Source organism: Vidua chalybeata, chromosome 9 (assembly GCF_026979565.1).
Source record: "Vidua chalybeata isolate OUT-0048 chromosome 9, bVidCha1 merged haplotype, whole genome shotgun sequence".
NCBI lineage: Eukaryota > Metazoa > Chordata > Aves > Passeriformes > Viduidae > Vidua > Vidua chalybeata.
In genome coordinates, this window is record NC_071538.1 from 25,677,465 (window position 1) to 25,684,799 (window position 7,335).

Here is a 7,335-nt window from a genome sequence, read left to right on the forward strand (position 1 = left end):
AAAGATCTAATTTGGATACTTGGATACTTTGGTTTCTAGTCCCCCCCATTCTAGTTTAGCGGTGGAGAGCTTAGTTGAAGGTGCATGAAGAGCATCTCAACCTAAGTGCAGTCTGAAAGAGCTGGGCTACTTGGCCTAACGGAATAAACATTATATGAGGAAACGTCTAGCGCTTTTTTCTTCATAATGGCTTCATAAATAAATTAGTGGAGTTAATGGAAAAGTGCACAGGTGGTCTAAGAGTAAATGGATAGAAAATGTCACCAACCAGTCTCTCTTTCCACAAGAGAGTTGCAGTGAAAAGGAATTTCAGCTGCCACTGAATTGAGCCTTGCTTTCCTGGGCATATTCATCCAACACACAGCCATGGAAAATGTATTTCAACATTACAATACCAATGTCTGACTATGGACTATTGTTTGGAAAAGGGCTACTTATACTAGAACTTGCATATATAAAGACTGCTGGATTGTGTTATAGGTTCACTGTGCTGCAGAGTAAGTGGTGTGGGAAGGGACCTCCTGCTTAAAGTGGGCTCATCCATGAACTCTGACCAGGTTACTCAGGTCTTTATTTCAGTCTTGAAGACCTCCAAGGATGGAAACTGGACAATCTCTCCAGGCAGCCTGGCCTAGAGCCTGACTGTCTTCACAGGGAGGAAGGTCTTCTAAACACTGAGCTGTTCTCATTTCACTTTGTGTCTGCTGTCTTTTATTATCCCACCATACCCCACTACAAGAAGCCTGATCCTATTTCCTTTGTAAACTCTCTGTAGATACCAGCAAGGTAGAGGCCTCCTTTTAAGTTGCCTCAAAGCTTTATTTTCTCCTGGTTGGCAAGTTCAGTTTCCTCAGCCCCTCTTCACAGAGCAAGTGCTCCAGCCACCAGACACCATGGTGGCCATCAGCTGAACTCTCTGGTTTACCCATGATCTTCAGGCATTAGGAAGCCTAGAACTGGACCAGTGTATAAACACAGTCTGGCTTGTGCTGAGTAGAAGGGGATAATCTCCATCTCCTGGCCATGATCCTGTTAATACATGATACTGCTGGCCCATGCTCAGATTGCTCTCTGCCAAGACCCCCATATCCTCTCAGCACAGCTGCTCCCTGTGCTTGCAAGGAACTATTCCTTCCTATATGCAATATTTTATGTTTGTTCTAATTGAATTTCATAAAGTCCCTGTCACCCCATTCCTCCAGCTTCTCTGAATGGCAAGCACACCAGGGGGTCCTCCTCAGTTAGTGGGAAATACTGGAAAACACTGGAATAGGTAGAGCCTGAACATACTTTACCCCTGTCTGGAATAAGGAAAGTGAATTCTGCTGAAGGTCACTGCATCTCAGCAATGTAATACTGCTAAGTAGTACAGCCTGTGATTCCATTCTTCTCCTCAAACCATCATCCTTACATCTTTATCTAATGAAGTAACACTTTCTTTTGTCCATAACCAGAATATGCAAGTAGTATCTGAACTCATTACTGAATACAATACCTAGATAGATGACATACCTATCAATGAAAAACAGTGCTACCCTAAGCTCTCACTGCCTGCCAGTAGGTTCCTAATATAACCAGCATTGTCACTGTCTGAGGTCTCAATGTTCCACCTATTTTCTTATGTATCATACTAAGTGCTATATGTGTATATTAATACCACACATGAATTAGAACCACTCAAAAAGTAACTCTAGCACTCCATCATTAAAACGTGAAAAGTTAGTGCCAATAGTCCAAAATTCAAGGTAATCGAGGAAGAGATGCATTTGTTTTTCCTGGACAAGAGAAAAAAAAACTACTTGTGGCAGACCTGGCTTTCATAAATGCATCCTGCATAGGTATAATTTATATGGTGTGCCATACTGTTCAGAGTTGTGTAGGAGGAAAGAGGAGGCCACAGAGAAAAAGCAGATAATAGCTTGCTGGTTTGACAATGAACACGTGCAAATAGATCCTGCTTTGACTTGTATGCACAGCAGAAGTTGGAAGTACCAGCTGTGTATCATTGATCCAGCTGTTTATCCACAACAAGACACAACAGTGAAATTCATTCTTCAGGTTGGCACTGGTCTCCCTGAAAATGGAGTAAGTAGCACAGAGCTGTGCAGAAGGCTTAAATGCTTTGACTTCAGGATGACTGGCTGATAATAATGAGGAGGTGAGAGCCTCAGGTATTTCACACATGTTGGTAGATAAACCATTAGGCACACTCCTGAGAAAGCCATTGCTCTTTGGAAGATACAGACACTCCTTAGGTCTTGTTAACCTCCTACAGGGACAGCTGAGTGACCACAAATACAAATCCTCCTCATTTATATCAACAAGAAAATGAGTCTTGCCTATCATTTGGAAACTAGCTCTACCACAAATATAATTTCTTCTACAAATTACCTTGTTTGGCATGTTTTGGAGATGTTTCATTTACAAAGCCCCTGTTTGTTAAAAATGAGTCTTGAATAGTCCATGACTTTGCACACTGATTTTTACCTTGCTTGAAGGAACTGCAAAGGACATCTGAGTCAAGAAATACATTTTATTTTAAATGTTAGAGTGAGTGGCTTCTGTTTTTCTTGGTTTGTTGGTTTTTTAAAAATTCTATTACATTTGGATTGATTTTAGTATTATAAGGCTTTTTGATATTAAAACTGATTAGTATCAGAAGAGCAAAAACATAGCAAAAAAAAAAGCATTTAACTTACCAGAAAAAACTTTTAATTAGTGTTATATCAATACATATATAATAAATATTTAAATTATATCAATAAAATCCACTTAGATGAAGTGCTATAAATATCACAAAACCTCAGAGACTGGAAGCAGACTTGATATGTATTATTAATAGACTAAAAGATAACTCAGCTGAATTGCATTACTAGGTGTCTACTCTAGATACTGTAGCTCTTATTCCATGAGTAAGGAAAAAAAATAATAATTATTATTATTCCTTCATAATAATCATAAGATTTTGAAAATCATCTACTGCATGAGCCAGAAACCATTTCTGGCGTAACTCCAAAGACTGCAGGGAAGTTGAGTAATATTTAAATTATGAGATCAAATCCAGTTCTGCTTCACATTTTAAATGGTCTGTTAAGTACATCCAGAAGTTTTATGTCAGCTGATGGAGCAGTCTTCACACACGGGAGGATATAATTAAAGAACACAAATACAATAAATATTTAAGAGGCAACAAAGTTCAGTGTTTTTAATTTATTTAAGGTAAAAGGAATACTTGCTTCATTATATAGATGTAATTAGCTTAGTTTTAAAATAACATTATAAATTAATTCTTAAAAAATATGGAATCTTATTATCACATAATAAACTATAGCAAATTTAGATTATTTTATTTTATATTTTTCTTTACTAGTTCTTGTCTAGCACACAGTATTGGACTGGTTTATCATTAAAAAGGTACTATGTCTTAATTCAGACAGACTGGTGCTGTAATTCAGGTAAATATCATTTACAAGCAAGAAATCATGATTTAACATCATCAGTGGAGGTTCAGCTGGGTTCTGACTTCTCCTGTGGCACATCCCCATTTTGCAGGGCACTGAACAGCCCAGGACAGGGGCTGTTGCCCGAGCTTTGTTTACAGCACAGCTTTAAAGAGCTGAGCCACACGAAGGCAGGGATCCCTCAGAGGGTAATCCAAGGGACAGTCCTGTGGGTCTGTGCTAGACAGGGGCAAACACATTTGGAGGACTGACGCTTCAGCAGCATGAGACATGTCATTATAGAGTCCACCTATACACATTGCATTGAGGTGCAACCAACCTCTCTTTTTAGTTTAGTTTAATTTCATTTCAGGCATCCAAATGAATCTCTCCATGACCAAGACAATGTGCTGCTGCTGGAAGCACTAATCTGGGTACAGGTTGGAGCCCAGATCTTACATCAGATTCATCTAAAGCCAAGCCTAGAAGCATTTCAAAGCTTTTCTGGTGCTACTATTCTTAGGAAAAAGAGCTACAGGTCAGAAATCAAGTGCCCAGCAGGAAACCAGTGCCATAGAAAACATAGAAGCCAAGTGGATGAATACAGCACAACCTCTAACAATGATGATGCTCTGCAGGATTTAAAAATCCTGGAGACCTGTGCTTCAGCTGTCCACTGAATCACCTGTCCATAAAGAACATTGCCTATTAACTCCTGCAATTTTGTAACTGAAATTTTACATTCTTCAGGAGAGCAAACAGCTCTTGAATTATTTGTTTTATTCTACTGTAACTGGGGCATTTTGTAAAACATGGGTTTTTTTTTTTTTTTTAATACTTGAGATTTTATACCTGTAATATCCAACTTCTTTAAAGATTTAGGAATATCTTCTAAAAAAACCTCCAGTGCTTTAATCTTACAGAAGTTTTTTATCAATGACAACACAGGACAATCAATGACAACTACCTTAAACACGGGATTGTTACATTACCTACAGAGTTCATCTGTTTTCTAAAAACTCTTCTGCTATTCTGAGAATCTTTTGATTAAAGATTCTAAATATATTTTTAAATCTATACTTGTGACACTTTTAACTTTGACTCTTTTGGTCAAGAAGGCTATACTGAATATAGAGAGTCTTCTAGTCACCTGTTCAGAACATAAATATAGCCCTAGAATAGATTGGGCTTTCTCAGATAAGGATTGCCTTTGACTCAAACCACCTGGCATCCCTCCTTGTGTTTTTTTTAAGCAGTCAGCCCTGCAGGATGGCAGGGCACAGCAAGGGTCAGCTCTCTCCCCAGGAGCAGCAGGATGAGTACAAGAGCCCAGGGAACAGGGCAGGGCCTCCAGGCAGAGCCCACCCGGCTGGACCTGAGCAGGGAGAGGAGGCAGCACTGCAGAGGGACAGCCCCGAGGCTGTGCTGGGAGCACCGCAGGCTCCAGCAGCAGCCACCACAGCCAGGCACACCTACAACAAGAAGAAAGCTCTGAAATCAAGCTAAGAAATCAGCCTGCGGGTCAGGGCCCTCCACACGACACTGGCAACACAACAAAGATCTGGCAGACAAAGAAAGCTAAAACAAGGCTCAAACACGGACTGCTGGCTCATGGCTGAGCTTAAAGGGGTCTCTGAGCAGGGGGTGGGTGAGGGCCCAGGTGAGGCTTGTCAGGGCTGTTGTTGGGTAAATTTACAACTGCCTAAGGAGCTCGGTTATACAGGGAAGCCTGCTTGCATGGGGTAATCTCAGAGTCTGCGGTGGCAGGATGACCCCAAGATTGTAAAAGTCCTTGTTTCCTAGCCCGTGCAGCCAAAGAAGGAGTCAGAATGTGTAGGATCAGCTTCTCAAGGTTGTTTATTTTCCCTTGTCTAGAACATTCTTTCTCTGACCCGCCGAGCTCTGTCTAGCAAGGAGGCCATGGCATTCTGTGTGTCGCCTTGGGCAACGTTTACATTTTATACTAGAAATTACGTGTACTATATTTACAATATTGTGTCAATACCTAACATCGATGTTAGACAGTGTGTCTCTACCTTAAACCAATAGAAAAGTGTCACCATCACACCAAGACATGGAGGACAAGAAGAAGAAGAAGAAGGCTAGGACATGCCCAAATCCCTCCATCTTGTACCCTTGAACCATATTCTAAAAACCCCCAAATTCTACTTTTTCACCCTGTGTTAATTCAACTACTACACTACTCAAACCCTTGTGACTTGTAATTCCTCACACAGATTTGGCAGTTTTTTCCACGGGCTAAAATCAAAGCCACAGGTGGTTTTGACTTCGTGCCAAGGTCTTCGAGCCCCCTGCCAGGGTCTCGAGACAGCCAGGGCAGCCAGAGGGATGTCCTGGACTCTGACAGGGTAATACTCAAAGTACACATACACTTTTATAATTTATGAGGGTTACTGATCTACTTCTTTGATTAAGTAATCCAGTTTTTCTTAAAAATATTGATTAATAACTGGATCAATTGGATTTATTGAACATTAACAGACAAATTATCTGGCCTGTAACCCTATTTTTTCTTTCTACATATTAATGCAATGGACCTTCTAGTTAAATAGGATAATGTCTTTTATGAACCATTAAAAAAAAACCCTCTAGAGCTGGGTCTTCTACTTGAAAAGAAAGGAGGGTCTTAGTACAACTTGGTACCAACTAATTTAGTCCCTTTAGGTGCTGAAAGCTTTTCACCTTCCATTTCTTTGAACAGAGAGCTGATGAGTGCAGTACCCAGAGAATTGCTTTTTATGATATATTGTAGGTGCTTGTGGTCTGTTAAACAGAAAAGACTTTGAGGATTACTTTAGGGCATACCAAAGAAATGTTCTCAAAGGGGAAGCCATAGGTCAAGGTCAAATGCCTAGATCTCCTCTCTAAGATATCTATTAATTTTACTCCAATAAAAAGACTTCTTTCAGAGCCAGTTATTTCTTGACATTTAGGAGTTTTGTAGGGAATTCTTTGTTAGGAATGCAAAATGGACAAGGGCATCAGAACTACCTTTGAAGTTTATTTTTTACTAGAAAACTGTATATAAATTCATTTTATGTATGTTTTAAGACAGGAAAAAAAATAGGAGCATTTCTTTCCCAGACACTCAATTTTTATGTTTGTTTATGGTTGTTTGTTTGTTTTAACTAGGATTATGCTACAGGACAGCTGGGGACATTCTGATATACTTAGCTGCATGTTATTTGTGCTACCTGTATTCATCAGGGATGTATTCTGTGAAAAATATATTTCTATGTATTTATACTGAATGAGGGGCAGAACTACTTCCACAAGCTGCAAGAAGATTACAGGGGCAGATCACACTGCATACATTGTCTTACAAGTTCTTTTTCTTACCATGTGATTAAGTGCTTGGCTCTGGGAAGACATGCTGTGTATTCCTTACGCAACGCTGTAAAGAGGAAACTGATCTGCTGATGGAGGCTGCTTAGAGCTTGCTTTATGTTTAAATCTCCTGGAACGGTTTTTTAAGGCAAAGCTGTTCCCTAGAGAGCATTAGCTGGTGTTGAACTATACATTAAACAAGAGAGTCGCCTGTGTGTTGCCGTAATCACCTATGCCACAAGGCTGTTCTTAAATGTAAACACAGATGTGTACACTCTCCTTCTCTACAAGACCGTGAGCATCTGTTGCTTGTAGTAGAAGCGGCGCTGGTTGTATATTACAGGTTGAACGGCTGTACACAACCCCTGTAGGGTTTAAATTACAGCAGAAGGAAACTAAATTCAGAGTTGAAATGTCGACGCCCAAACGATGCTTCGCTGTGTTGCTGCTGTCTAAATGACGAGCTGTGAGCAGCGCAGGAGGTTTCCCCGGCGGGGTCCCTGGGAGCGGGGGAGCCGCGGGGCCAGGCTGCACAAGCCCCGCTCGG